Genomic DNA, 15,535 nt, shown 5'->3' on the forward strand with positions numbered 1-15,535 from the left:
TCCCGACTGGAAAAGTCATGAACAGAAAAATAACCCTCTAGCACATTTAACCATTTATCAATAGCGTTTGCGTCTATCTGACCCTCGAATATGGGGATTTCAAAATTAACTTGTACCTTAAATGGTGTGGCGTTTCCAGAGTTGCTGTTGGAAGCCGATGCGTCGCCCCTGGGTAGCCGCTGAAGGATTTGGGCAAAGTTGTCCATCATCGCGTTCCTTTGTCGCTCGAGGGCTTCTTTGAGCAAGATTTTGATAGGATCTCCTGCCCCCTCGTCTTTCTTTTCATCCGCCATGGGAGGCCGTCGGGATTTGCGAGGCTGGTCTTGCAAAGGTTCGACCAGTTCAAGCCCTAACTCCTTATATCCCGACCTCGTTGGGGACATGCAAAGAAAAACAGAGAAGAAAAACAGACTGCTCTGATACCACTGATCCAGATTTAAACAGGAACGCAATAAAATACAGAGATAACCATAAAGATAGATATGCAGCGGAAATAATACCTCATTTCATTACTGTAAAATACTGAAATATGCTTACAAACAGAAATGGAAATAAACCAGCTAGGGCAATTGTAGCTTATCCCTGAGAAGAGATGTGGTGGCTACATGCCTCTGAACTGTCTTACAATGAGGCTCGAAGGCCTATTTATTGTTGAGAAACAATGGAAAACCCTTCACATTCCAAAACCTATCCCTAGAAGATGAAACGCCAAATTGTGGGCCCTGTTTTTTGGGTAAGTTGGTACATCAACTTCCCGGGGTCGCAAATTAGTCGTATTATCTCTGTTTGACGTGCATGATAGCCCGTTGGAAAGATCTCTCCGAGGACTACGACGGAAAAGACGATTTTTAGACAGAAAAATATCTGGCGGTAGATTTCCCAAAAAGCGTCGTTTAGGGCCTCAAAACGGCTCCGGAAGTTTAGGACCCGAAAAACTGCTAAAAATAGTAAACTGTGCTATAATTAAGGAAACTGAAAAAAAAAACTGTAAGAAGCACTCGAGGGGATCCAAGTGGAATTAGCGGGTGGCCATCAATATCCACATGGATCAGCTCAACACAAAAATAAAACCATTAACTGTCAAAAAACCCTATATGGTCTACGATATTAGCTTTGAAAGAACCATTGAGATTCATCTAAATACAAACATTGTCATTGGTTGATATGAAAATGCATCCAATTTTGAGACAGTTGGGACCTAAAGATTCTATTTGAATGTGCTTGAATTCAACTATATACATAATTTAAATTAAGAAGTGCAAATAAGTTACAATCAACAGTCATAGTACACAAGATTAGCCTTGGGAACTTCTAAGTTTTTTAAATATCCTATTGGAAATTTGAGTTTTGGTACAAAGGGAGGCTTATAGCCTAAAGAGTTATCAATTTCCATGCATTTTTATTGAACCATTTTATTTTTAGAAGATTGGGTCATATGATAGTAGATGTTGGAAGTATAAATTTGGACCTAGTCAAACGGTTTAATGTTGTCACATCTATGTTTGAAATTTTGGACAAAAATAACATTATAGATCTAGAGGGCCATGATGGGGTTAACCCTAATAATATCATGTTATAAATTAAATAATAGAGCAATGGAACACAAAATATTTTGGAAACACAAAACATAGAAAAACATAAAACAAGAGAGACATAAATATACATAGTTCACCCAATTTGGCTACGTCCACAGAGAAACATCCAATCCTTCCTTTTATATTATCCAACAAACTAAATAATTACAACCTACAACAAATCCGGTGTAGCTTCCTCTTTTCTTTCATACTCCTTTTTTTCTCACATAGAATAATAGACAACCATAATACAATTCCCTCATATAAACCGAGGGTTTCCTTTTAGGGGAAAAACCATAAATTAACATAACTTCTACTGTCAGATATTCCGCCTAATGAACGACTTAGATTGAATATGAAATTACAATATTTTACATGGCAATTTTACTCTAAATTTTCTTTTGGCAGCGCTTCCCTTGAACCCCCACCAGGGGGGGGCTCCAAAGAATCGCTACCAGCCCCCGAGAAACACTAGTGAGGGGGAAAGCCCCCCCCCCCCCCCTCCCTTGCCCCCCAACCCACACACACCCCCCAATTGGGAGATGGGATCCAAATGCAGTTAAAACAATACCTATGAATCATGAAGACAATAATGCTCCACACCCAACAAGTCTAAGGCTCTTTAGCCTTGAATAGTGTGGAATTTTCTTATCCAACTCATTCAAATACCATGATATTGAGAAATTTTGGTCTTAGAATCAATGCAAGGAGTAGCGCTGCACTAATTGGAAAGAGTGGGTATGGTAAGTCCATCATCATCAGATTGATAGAGAGATTCTATGATATGCTGAAACGGACAATACTCATAGATGAAAAATACTTGAAAAGCTTCATTTTCTATTTCTTGAGACAATGCATAGCTCTTGTAGGGTAGGAGCCAACTATTTTTGTTGGGAGAATTTAAGAGAACATTGTGTATAATAAATATAATGCAACTCGGGTGGAGATAATAGAGGTTCCCAATGCCCATGAATTCATCTTTTAAGTTTTAATGAAACAAATCTTTAACTAAAATTACTCACTATGCTTGTGAACTAAATGTTATTAATGAATGTTGTGCATTGTGAATATATACTATAGATGCTTAAAGGATGGATACAAAATTAAGACAAAGAATAGGAACTTGGTCAACCTCATTTCCACGTGGATGGGACGATTGTATATCTTCAATTTTTTGCAGTTTCAACTTGCAGTAGGAGTGTTAGAGTAAATAATCTTTAATGTTTATGGAAATTTCATTTTTCATTTACCTACATAGACAAGATTGATTATCTACACCTATTTGATTTTGTTAGGCTGTGCTTTTTTCATGTAAGAAAAAATATAAAAAGGAAAAGATTCCTTTGGAATTCTTGATCATGGTGGATCAAATTCTTAAAGATGCCCCATTGGAGGCTAAATCTTTTCAATTACTAGTAGTATCAAGAAATTCCATGAAATATTGCTCTTTTGGGTCATAATGTTTCGACAAGCATTTGGATGCCTATTAATAAACTATAGGAGAATAAATGGTATGTTAACTTGTACAATGTCCTTTCTCAATAATTGCAAGAACTACAAAAACCATACATACTCTTCAAAAGGAGCAATAAAATAAAACTCTTAATGAATTTCTACCAAATAATTCTTCTCATTCTTTTATTTTTCATTTTAGATGTAAGTGAATTACTAAATTTGGGCTTATTCCATATGCTTATAGAAGCACTATATGACTAACATGCTCTACCTCCTTAGGTAGGAATTGGTTCTAGTTTCTCATGTAATTATTGGATGTCAAACATTTCTCAAAGTAATGCCATCCATCCAAATGATGCATAATTAAAAACATATACCTAATGACAATAATGTCTTCCAAACACATTAAAATATGGAAAGCAAACATAGATCACAAAGACAAAAGGGAAAGAATGCCAAGGCCTAAAAGTTCCCTTGAACAAAGAATCATGATGATCCAAACCAGGCATAAAATAACATAATGCAGATGTAATGGTCCTATGTGCATTATAGGTTTACCTTTGACTTTGAACTGAGAAGTTCAAGGTTCAAAATAACTTCATTCTTATTAGGAACCCATGTTCTTGTAATAGATTTCAGGACTACATCAACCAGAACATGATGTGTTACGCCCCCATGCAAAACTAATTTAGCATTTTCTCTAACAAAAGAAATATTTCATCAACGAAATGATTTAGTGCCCTTGAGGGGTTTTATAGGAATTTACAGGGTAAGTTCCTCAGAAAGAATACCAAAAGGACACCGCTCACAACCAGATCACAGATCAATACACCAGTATTTTTGACGTGGTTAAAACCCTCAAAGAGGGAAATAGTCCACGGCCTGTCCCAACGTGGGTATTACAGGCAATTTATTAATCAAAGAATGAAAATTTACATAAGCTTCTCTCATGCACGGATTACCCGAACAATGACCCTCCATGCGCTTTAAATAGAACTCATGGACCAATCGGGTGTCAAGCCATGGATCAAGTGTCGGTAATACCGAGGTGAGAGTGAACCGTCGGATCACTACATATCGTGACCGTCGGATTGTAAGTTACAAAATGTACAACGGTAAAGAAAGACACTTTACCTAACTCTATACCTAACTCTATACTAGACCAAGTTGAACTTAACTATATCCTATGTGTCGGAATATCCTAACATCCCCCCTTAAGAACAACTTGGGATAGGATTGAAGGATTTACAAATATGACACAATAGGAGAAGGAAGGAGGCACTAGAGCCTATCCCCCCTTAGTGACAACTTCCTGAACTCCAAGCATATATCGAATTTTAGTGAACTTCGCCTCTGTGAGAGCCTTTGTGAAGATGTCTGCAACCTGATCATCTGTTGAACAATATTGCACTTCAAGAACATGGTCATGAATGAGCTTTCAGATGAAGTGCATGTGTAGTTCAATGTGTTTGCTGCGCTGATGCTGGACTGGATCTTTGCATAGCTGAATGGCACTTTGATTATCACACCAAAGTGTGGTTGGATGCTACTGCTCAAAGCCAAACTCTGATAGGATCTGACGAAGCCACAAGGCTTCCTTACTAGCTTCCACGGCACCACGATACTCTGCTTCTGCTGATGAAAGAGAAATGGCAGCCTGTTTCTTACAAGCCCATGTAATAGGTCCTGAACCAAGAGTGAAGACATAACCGGCAGTAGACTTCCGATCATCAGGGTCACCAGCCCAATCAGAATCAGTGAAACCAACTAATAGAGGAGCTGCTTTGGCACTGTAATGAATCCCAAACTGTACTGTACCTCGAACATAACGAAGTATTCTTTTGGCTGCTTTCCAATGACTTTCACGGGGGTTTTGCATAAAACGAGCAACAAGGCCAACAACAAAGGAAAGATCAGGACGAGTATGGGTTAAATACAAGAGTTTTCCTACAAGTTGACGGTATAAGGTAGCATCAACTTCAGGAGAAGTACAAGAGACTGAAAGTTTGACTCCAGACTGAAAGGGAGAAGGGGCTGGCTTACAGTCTTCCATGTGAAAATGACGAAGAATATCACAAGCATACTTGGACTGGGAAAGGGAAATACCCTCCTTGGATTGCAAGACTTGAAGACCGAGAAAATAGTGTAAGTGTCCTAAGTCTGTCATTTCAAATTTCCTTTTGAGGCTAGACTTCACATGGTTTATAAGGTTGGGATCACTACCAGTAAGGATAAGATCATCAACATAAAGAACAAGGATGATAAGAGAGTTGCCCACTTTCTTGGTGTAGACAGTATTGTCAGAATGACACCTAGAAAAGCCAGATTCTAAAAGAAAGCTATCCATTTTGGCATACCAAGCCCGAGGAGCTTGCTTGAGACCATAAAGGGATTTCTTAAGTCGACAAACAAGGCTGGAGTCTGTTTGTATGAAGCCAATGGGTTGTTCCATATAGATTTCTTCCTGCAAGAAGGCAGATTTAACATCCATCTGATGGACTTCCCATTTTAAAGAGGCAGCAAGGGAAAGAACAAGGCGGATAGAGTTCATTTTGGCAACAGGGGAGAAGGTTTCAGTGTAGTCAATGCCTTCAACCTGTGAAAAACCCTTAGCAACAAGACGAGCTTTATGTTTATCAACTTTCCCATCTGGTCCATACTTGGTTCTGTAAACCCATTTACATCTAACAAGTTTGCGTCCCTTTGGTAGAGGAACAAGATCCCATGTATCATTTGTCATCAATGAATGATATTCTTCATTCATAGCTGCTTCCCAATGTGGATGGCCTGAAGCTTCTGCAAAAGTGTCAGGATCATGATTTACTGGAGCTTGAGCCAGTAAAGAAGAGGCTCTTTCAAACTGAGAACGTGTACGTCGCTGATCTGTAGGATCACCGGCAAGATCACCTGCTGCATCCCGAGTAGCACGGACCCATCTTGGAAGTTGAGGATCCTGAGAAGGTGGGGGAGGATTATCATCCTCACTTTCATCATCTGAAGAAGAAATGTTTTCAAAAGTAGAAGAGATAGGAAGAGGTGGCACATCCGCCGGACTAGGCTCGCAGGCCGATTTATTTTCATCAAATTTTACATCTCTTCTAATGATAACATTTTTGGACTTAAATGGAATAAGTCTATAACCTTTTACATCTTCAGAATATCCAACAAAAGTACATTTCTCACTCTTAGGTTCTAAAGCTTTATGCTTTTCATCTGGAATATGGGCCCATGCTTCACTTCCAAAAACACGAAAGTGACTTACATCTGGTTTAATGGAACTCCAAGCTTCTTCTGGAGTGATATTCTCTAGAACCTTAGTAGGAGTGCGATTGATTATATAATTTGCACAATTAATTGCTTCGGCCCAAAAACTAAGACTGAGTCCTTTAGATTGCAGCATACAATTAGCCATTTCCTTTAAGGTGCGATTTTTCCTTTCAGCTACACCATTTTGTTGTGGAGTGTATGGAACAGTATGTTGCATTTGAATTCCATTTTCGGTGCAAAAGTTGATGAATGTGTTTTTAACATATTCTCCACCATTATCAGTTCTTAGCTTAAGAATTTGATGTCCAGATTGTTTTTCAACAAAGGCTTTGAAGGCCAAAAATGTGTTAAATACTTCGCTCTTGAGTTTTAAGAAGTATACCCAAGTGCGTCTGGAGAAATCATCAATGAAAGTTAAGAAATACTTGCAGCCAGAGAATGAAGCAACAGGAAGTGGACCACATAAATCACTGTGCACAAGCTGTAAAGGGGCTGAGGCGTGCCAAGAGGCACGTTTGTCAAAACTGTCCCGATGATGTTTTCCGAGTACACATCCGGAACAAACACCATCTCTGCAAGATACCATAGGAAGACCTGTCACCATATTTTCTTTACATAGATGCTGAAGGGAGCGATAGTTTAAGTGACCAAATCGCTCATGCCAAAGTTTGCTCACTTCATCATTATGAGCAACAAATACTGAGGGAAGATTTGATGACCCAAAGTTGTGAAACTTATACAACCTTGTGGAATCATCAGCAATACCAGTAGCTAGAATCTGTTTAGGATCTCTTAGATCCTTGATTACAACATCATGAGGTGAAAATTCAACAATTTTACCTTCACCTGAATGAGTTATCTGATATACAGATAGAAGGTTGCAGGATAAGGTTGGAACACATAATACATCATTAAACTGACCATTGTCTAGATGAACAGTTCCAGTCCCTACAACATTAAGAGATCTATCATCACCAACATATATATTTTTGGTGTTACAATCATTTAAAGAAGAAAACATGGCTTGGTTTTTGGCCATGTGATAAGAGGCTCCAGAATCAATGAGCCACTCATGAGAAGGAGAAGAAGAAGATACATTTAATGCATAACCAGACTGAGATGATTGACAACGACATGCAGAAAGTGCCATTCCGGAAGTTGAAGTTGAAGTAGGCTCCACATGGATGTTATGTTTCTTCATTGCGGCTTCCAAGGCTTCCATCTTCTTAAAGCATTTAGATTCTAAGTGGCCATCTCGATTACAAAAGTTACAATGTCTATCAGTCTTCTTCCATTTGTTTTTATTGGTCTTATCATTTTGCTGAAATGATCTTTCATTTTGAGGCTGAGGACCATTCTTTTTAGGATATGACTTCTTAGGATTCTTTGAATTTGGTTGCTGCTGGGCGGCTAACGCTTTCGTGGAAGAGTTTCCAAGATTAAGAAGACCAAGGTGTAAGAGTTTTTCTTGTTCTCTTATTAAGGAATCACAAAAGGAGTCAAAGGAAGGGGCCTTGTAGTCTTTTCCTTGACAAATGAAAGCTTCCCTTGTAGAATGGAAAGTGGAAACAAATACAGAGTAGGCTGGTCCCAACTTAGTAAGGATGGAATAAATAAGGTTACCATCTTCTTTCTTAACTTTAACACCTTCCAAGAGATATCTAAGGGTCTTGAATTTGGACAAGAAATCTTCAATGCAAGAAAAATTATTAGGATCCAAAGTAAGCAACTCATTTTCAAGTTGATGGGCTCTAATTTCATTTTTAATCCCAAAAACTTTAGCGAGTTTTTCCAATGCTTCATGAGGAGTCTCAAGTTCTGCAATATGGAATCTAAGATCAGGAGAAATAGACATCCCTATCAAACCACGTGCTTGATCTTGTCTATTTTCCCATTTTGCAGCCTTGTCTTCATCTTTTGGTTTCTTCTCTTGGTCTGTGGCTATTCTGAAGAGACCTTTACTTCTAAGTAAATCTTCCATGTAGGCTACCCATTGGAAGTAGTTAGTGCTGTCAAGAATGACTTGGCATGGACTTTCCATTTTTTTTTTAAAAACTGAAGCTGAAGATGCTGAAAGTAAGTGTTCCAATGGATAGATCTCGAAAAAATAGGCGGTTTTAAAAAAAACGGCTCTGAAAAAGGCTTCCGGATGAAGAAGTTATGGCTTTTTGAAAAAAAATTGTTGAAGTTGCCGGCAAAGTGCGCGAATGTGCGGGAATGAAAAAATCCGCCCCCACAAAATGGAGACTTGAACCCAAGACCTCTACTCTCTTAAAATAGCTTTGAACCAATTGATCTATACAAAAAATTTGAGAGAGAGAGAGAGAGGGGGGGGCTTGGTTTGCGTGCTTGCCTTGAGAAAGCTCTTTTTCCCTACAAAACACAAAACACAAAACCCAACACGAATATGCAAAGAAAAACGAACCTTGCGGCTCGAAGTTAGCTTTAGCCAAAAAACTAGATATTTTTTTTTTTTTTTTTAAATATCAAAGTTAGCTTTAGCCGAAAAACTAAATATTTTTCTCAATGTTTCTGATTTTCCGAGATCACACTAAGGTGCAGGGAAAAGAGCATACGCATGAGAAAAATCCTTCCTTTCTGTTTCTGATTTGCCCAGATCGCACAGAGTCGCAGGGCAAAGAGCATACGCAGAAATGAAAGGTATAGATCCGGTTAAAAAAAAGGCTAAATAAACCGAAACCGAAATAAGCAGAGAGAAAATAGCAGTAAACTGCAAAAACACTGTATACCTCCCGATCTGAAAAATGACGCAGCTAGGGCTACCGGAAACCTTTTCGCGTGAAACGAAAGGGCTTCCTCACTGGAACAGATGCTCCGAACGCAACAGAGCAGTCCTCTCGGCCCGAAAGCAGTCAGAAATAACAGATCTAGGAAACGACAGCCGCATGCAGTTCTACCGGCTTCAGATTTGGATCACCAACGGACGCGGCCCTCAAATAGCTCTGATACCATGTAGGAATTTACAAGGTAAGTTCCTTAGAAAGAATACCAAAAGGACACCACTCACAACCAGATCACAGATCAATACACCAGTATTTTTGACGTGGTTAAAACCCTCAAAGAGGGAAACAGTCCACGGCCTGTCCCAACGTGGGTATTACAGGCAATTTATTAATCAAAGAATGAAAATTTACATAAGCTTCTCTCATGCACGGATTACCCGAACAATGACCCTCCATGCGCTTTAAATAGAACTCATGGACCAATCGGGTGTCAAGCCACGGATCAAGTGTCGGTAATACCGAGGTGAGAGTGAACCGTCGGATCACTACATATCGTGACCGTCGGATTGTAAGTTACAAAATGTACAACGGTAAAGAAAGACACTTTACCTAACTCTATACCTAACTCTATACTAGACCAAGTTGAACTTAACTATATCCTATGTGTCGGAATATCCTAACAGGTTTTAGAGGAACTTTCAGTTTTTCACTAATTTAATCACTTTGTTTATGTTAATAAAGAGAAAGATCACATTCTCCTTAGCACAAACACCACCATCCCAAAAAATAGAGTAGTTTCAAGGGACCATTCTTTGAAATGGGAAAAGCATAAACCATAGCCCAAAGGTTGAGAAAATAAAGAGAATTTAGCCATCTTGTCTACACATTCCTATGTAGCCTTGTTGTGTATGAGGTGGGAGACTACGGCATTGCATTTAAAGATGCAAGCGACAACAAGCATAGTAGAAGTGACTTTCAAAGCAATCGATTAATTTAACATAGGAATGTGCCCCCCTGCCTCAAGGAACCAAAGGATGAAAAGGCCACTGAGTGAAATTGATCCTTGATGAAATTTCTCATGGTTCTCATATTGGTCTTCCATTAACCAATAAAAATTAGTCTTCCAGTGGATTGCTGTTGCTTCTGCCATAGATAGTGGATTATTCAAAGCTCAATATCCTTGATATTGGCAAAGCTTGAAACCCATGAGATTTTCTCTAAAATTTATTGATTAGAATGTTGTGAATAACTAAATTTCTCTAGCTTCTCATTGTAACTTTCTACAAAAGGGGTTTATGACAAGGTTTAGATAAGTAAAAATACTTCCTCCTAGACCTCTAAGGTTTTAGTAAACAGTTGGAAGTTGATGAGATTTTGTTCGTCCCTAGGAATGGGATTGTTGTTGTACAAATCTTTAATTTTCATATGATTTTAATGAAATATTGTTCAAATTAATAATAAAATCGTGCTACATACCAATTTTTCCAACCCTAATATCCATGAAAGAGGCATCACTAGTGACACCCACAAGAGAATAATGGTATTTTCCCCTCCTAAACCCAAATCCCTATTCTCCAGATCTTCACTCATAAACCATGATGACACATACTTTGCCTTATCAGTGGCATGTGTTACAGTTGAAAACTTCACTACGAGCCACAAAAGCAATGCTTTGGAATATATATGACCAATTGGAAGAGTAAACACATCACTTGAATTATGTGTTGGTAAATTTTGATCATCTACATGATGAAATAGGCTTTAGCTGCAAATCCCCTGTCTTAGGGGGGCGCATTTTGTGATCTTGTCATTGAGACCATTATGAGCAAATGGTGGAAAGATAAGTGGTTTATATTGTGAATAAGTCCTTGCCTTTTCCAAATCAAAATCAAAATCAAATATTGTTGAAATTATCATAACATAAATAAACAACTATTCATCAAAATGATTGAAAAGATATACCATGACACACTTTACACTAATGCCATAACCTAGTGTTTCAAGCTAATCTGCAATTTGAATTTCTAGTTCCCTATAAATAAAGACCTAAAAGAAAACAAGATATAATTCAAACGAATGAATGCTCAAAACCTTGAAACTTGGTTGGTGGCTTAAAATATATAACTGGTCTTAGAAAGGACACAATAAAACAATGAGTGTGGTCTCTTAAGAAGTTCCTACAGAATTGGAATAACAAATGTTGTTGTTTTACTTAAACTCGTTTGATCCAACCCAATCAATTTCCTACCTAAAAACACAAACAATACAATAATTAGAAATTTTCAACTTAATTTAATAGATAATCAATAAAATACCTCAACCTTTGAACTTTATGGATTGACCCCCTATTTGACACTAAACCTTAAACCCTTATATAACACCCATGTAGAATCGTAATATGTAAGCATATTTGCCTCAAGCTATACCCTAAACCCAAACTGGAAAAAAAAGGAGAAAAAAAAGAATTTGAGAATAAAAGCCTTCCAAGGTAAGGGGAATGGATTGGACATGAATTTCATATGGTTTCTTCCATCCCAAATCATTACAAGATTTGGTTAGTTGTTCACATACGCTTCATGGACTAGTACTCAACAAGCAACTCCCATATTTGCAAGCTCTACTTAATGTCATGGCTCCACAACATACGTGTTATTGAACTATGCCCCTCCATAGAGAGTGCACATGCTCATCTCCTCCATTCCTCTCTCTCCATATGAATTTGGCTTCATCCAAGAACCTATGTATCATCTTGGAAGATAGTGTTAATTCCTTGCAGGAACGTGCCAAGATGGAAATGGCAGCAGCAACCAAGCACGACCTCCATGGTGATTGATTTCCTTTCATGATTTTCGTTATAGGGTGTTTTGAAGATAGAAAATTTTGCAGTGTTTAGCATAAATGAATGATCCAAGGTTTCAGTTCATCGAATATTGGGAGTTTGAAGAATATGGCATGTAAATACGAAGTATCGTTGATCTCGAAAACTTTATATCTGGTGACGTGGTAAGTTGTTTGACGTTTTTGTTGCTTTTGAGCAACTTAATATTAAATAATATGAGGCTGTGTTTGTTGCGTGTAACAGAGGTTAAGTGTTTAAGATGAAAAATTAATTTCGTCCTTAAAAAATGTCTTAAACTACCCTGTTATGTAGTAGTTATGTAAACTATGGTTGTGAAGCAACTTGCAATGGGAGATTAAACCCTAGTTGAATCTTTGTCCAAGTGTAATGTTTTTGCACGATATCACACATTTAGATTCCTAACTTATTGGTAGGAATTAAACTCTTAATATTCTAGATGTAAAGAATATTACTTATTAAAGTATATTCTAGAATCTTTCCTTCAAAAATGTTTATACGAGAAAGTGATTGGAAAAAATTCTAGAGCCAAGTATATATGATTTACCTTCTATTTAGTGCCAAAGTAGTTTTCTTTGGCATGAGCATAGAATTTTTGATATGCATCCATGTGATGTAGTCACTGAATAAATACTTGAGCATGATTCACTCTCTCATATTTGAAAATGATTAATTCCCAGAATGATATAATTTTACATTTGCCTTACTATAGGGTTTGTTATATAGAAGGTTACCTAATCAAAATTTCCATTAAAATAGGAATGTGATTACTCGTTATTTTTTTAAAATAATAACCATTATATATCTATATATATATATATAGATATATAGATAGATATATATTGATGAGAGCCAAAATTGGGAGGCTTTGTTGGCATAATCAAATTGGATGGAAAAAAAACATTGTTACATGAGAAGTGCTAAAATAGACTTCAAAAATGGGGAAATATGAATTGTTTCCCATGTGTGAAATCACAAGCATATATAACATTGGAAAAATATGAAACCAAGCTTCCAAACTATGTCTTAGTTTGCTAACAATGTTGACTTGAAGGTTTTGGGATTTTGCCAGTTATCCTACTAATTTAGAGTGTGACTGAGAAGCTTTTGGAATTTCTGTCAATTGTCCTACTGATTTAGAATCCATCTTTGAGATTTCCACTTTCGGAAACACATTTTTTAGATCAACTTAAGATTTCTCATTCTAAGTTTACTTACCGTTGCAAGTGGATTTGAAAATGGGAAAATTGTTGACATTCTAGAAATTGCATTTTGAGCTTAATTCTTTTGGAAATTGATTTGGTGATGGAAAATCACATCCATCATGTGAAAACATTTTCAAGGTAAATTTCTAGTAGTAGGCCAATTTAATACCAACATGGACACATTTTTTGAGTTAAACAACTAGTTCTAAAGCAATATTGTAGTGGAAAGTTGTTTCCTTTGAGGGAAACATTTCTAGGAATTGTTTTTGTTTTTTATAATTTAATTCTATTTAATTCAATTAGCATTAGTCGAAATATTGTGGCTATTATGGGAACACAAACCAGAGTTTGATATGTTGTTACATTGCATAGTTTTTGTAGTATTCATGCATGGTAAAAAGTCCTGGTAGAGTAATGGATGTAGCAGCCTTGATATACGTTTCATGGGCCATAGAAGCCAATGCCAAATTTTGTGAAAAATGTCACAATAACATGCCATAGTTCCATTACCACTAAATTCAACCCTAAAATATTGTACACCTTTAGCAAAAAGGTTGTCAGTGTGAAATGAAGGAACTAAAATGATAATGGTTATTATCCTTATTTTAAACTATAGGTCATTATGAAAATTTATAGATTTTGTCATCTCTGAACTAGCAGAAAGACGACATTGATGTTGTATGGATGGTATGAATGGTATGAATGACCTCTCTCTTACCCCATGCGCTCAACAATAATCCAATTAAAGAAAATTGACCTTGTTAGGATGCTTTATCCTGGGTTGGAAGGGATGCAATAATAATTCCTTAGAGGGGTTAGAAGAGGAAGTAAAAAACCAACAACATCTCTTTCTGATCATGTGCATAATGACACAAAATATTCATTCATACCATGTGAGCTTGGTAACCTAAGGGATGTCCAATGGTGGGCAATCAATTTCAATGTTTCTTGTTTCTAATCGATTATTGTGTTCATATGGAAAAGTTTGAATCACATTTTATAAAAACGCATGGAAACCCCAAGCCCTAGGATGCCTAGCCACATGCAGTAAGAATTAGCCAGATTTATCATGTGCACAATGACAAAAAATATTCAGTCGTATCATGCAATCATAGTAACCTAATGGATGTCCAATGGTGGGAAATTAATTTTAATGTTTATTGTTTCCAAATGATTATTGTGTTCACGTGGAAAAGTTTGAATCAAAGTTGATAAAAATGCATGGAAACCCCAAACCCTAAGATGACCAATCGCATGCAGTTAAGAATTAGCCAAATTGTTACATGATCCTACATAATATGACATTCATATATTGATTTTCTTTTAGAGAGCAATCAGAAAGTGATTATTTTGAGTGGCCAAGATATGGTTGTATTTCCCACATTGCCAATAGGGATTGAGACATGTTGTCATGTGAGAATTATTCAGTGTAAATGCATCATCATATTTCTCCATTGGTGAACAATCATTTTCTTTAGTCATTATCTAACTACACAACCCAATGGCAGACAATGGTTTCTAGGATTCATCTCAAGCTAGTAGTGATTCACGGTTTGTGAAGTTTATCTAATTGTTGGTTTGATTTTCTTTCCTCGACTCAAACAATAAACTACAAGCAATTTCCAAGAATACCCCTAGGTGTTGGAAACTTAGCATGAACCTACTGAAATTGAGAGGAGATCAAGAGATAATAGATCTTCCATTCCTAAGTTGCTCACCCAGGCTTGTTTTGGGTGATAACAGACATAAAGGAGTAATTAAAACATATCACTATGAATGTTCATGATAAGGAAGCTTGTAGCCATGAACCTAAAGAATCTATAAACAAGCAAGTTTTTCAGAATTAATGCAAACTAATTATTTCAAGGAGGTTATGGAATGGAAAGAATCCCTCAAAGAACAGAGATTTAGAGCAACTGACCATTCATGATACTATGAGTAATCCCTCTTTGTCATCATCTCATTCATGATCTCTAAGCTCTAGCCATTGTCATTTACGTTTAGGTATGGACACATTGACAACGGAGATTATATATACAATTAGTACATTAGTTGTCCCAACTCAACCAAGGAAGCATATTAGGAAGAATAACTAGTATAAAATTTCAAGGTTATTACTAGCAACGCATCATCAAACCCAATATGTAAAACAAATTAGGGACGCCATGTGAAAGAGAACCAAGTTTCTAAAAACAAAAAAATGAAGATGTTGATCAAGGAATAACAAATATTACTTGTAGACCTACATAACACATCAAATTAGGGGCATGAAAAGGCATATATCCTCTAAATACACAACAATACTTTTATTTGGACATGCAAGGACCAAACTTGAAAAATGTTTTCAGATGAACAGAAATGCACATAGGTGCAAAAAGATCTTCAAAGGCCATCAAAATTAAATAAAAAAATTTATTAAAAAAAAAACTAAAA

The sequence above is a fragment of the Pinus tabuliformis genome, chromosome Q (assembly GCF_031772625.1).
Source record: "Pinus tabuliformis cultivar Carrire ecotype Pingquan chromosome Q, CPIR1, whole genome shotgun sequence".
NCBI lineage: Eukaryota > Viridiplantae > Streptophyta > Pinopsida > Pinales > Pinaceae > Pinus > Pinus tabuliformis.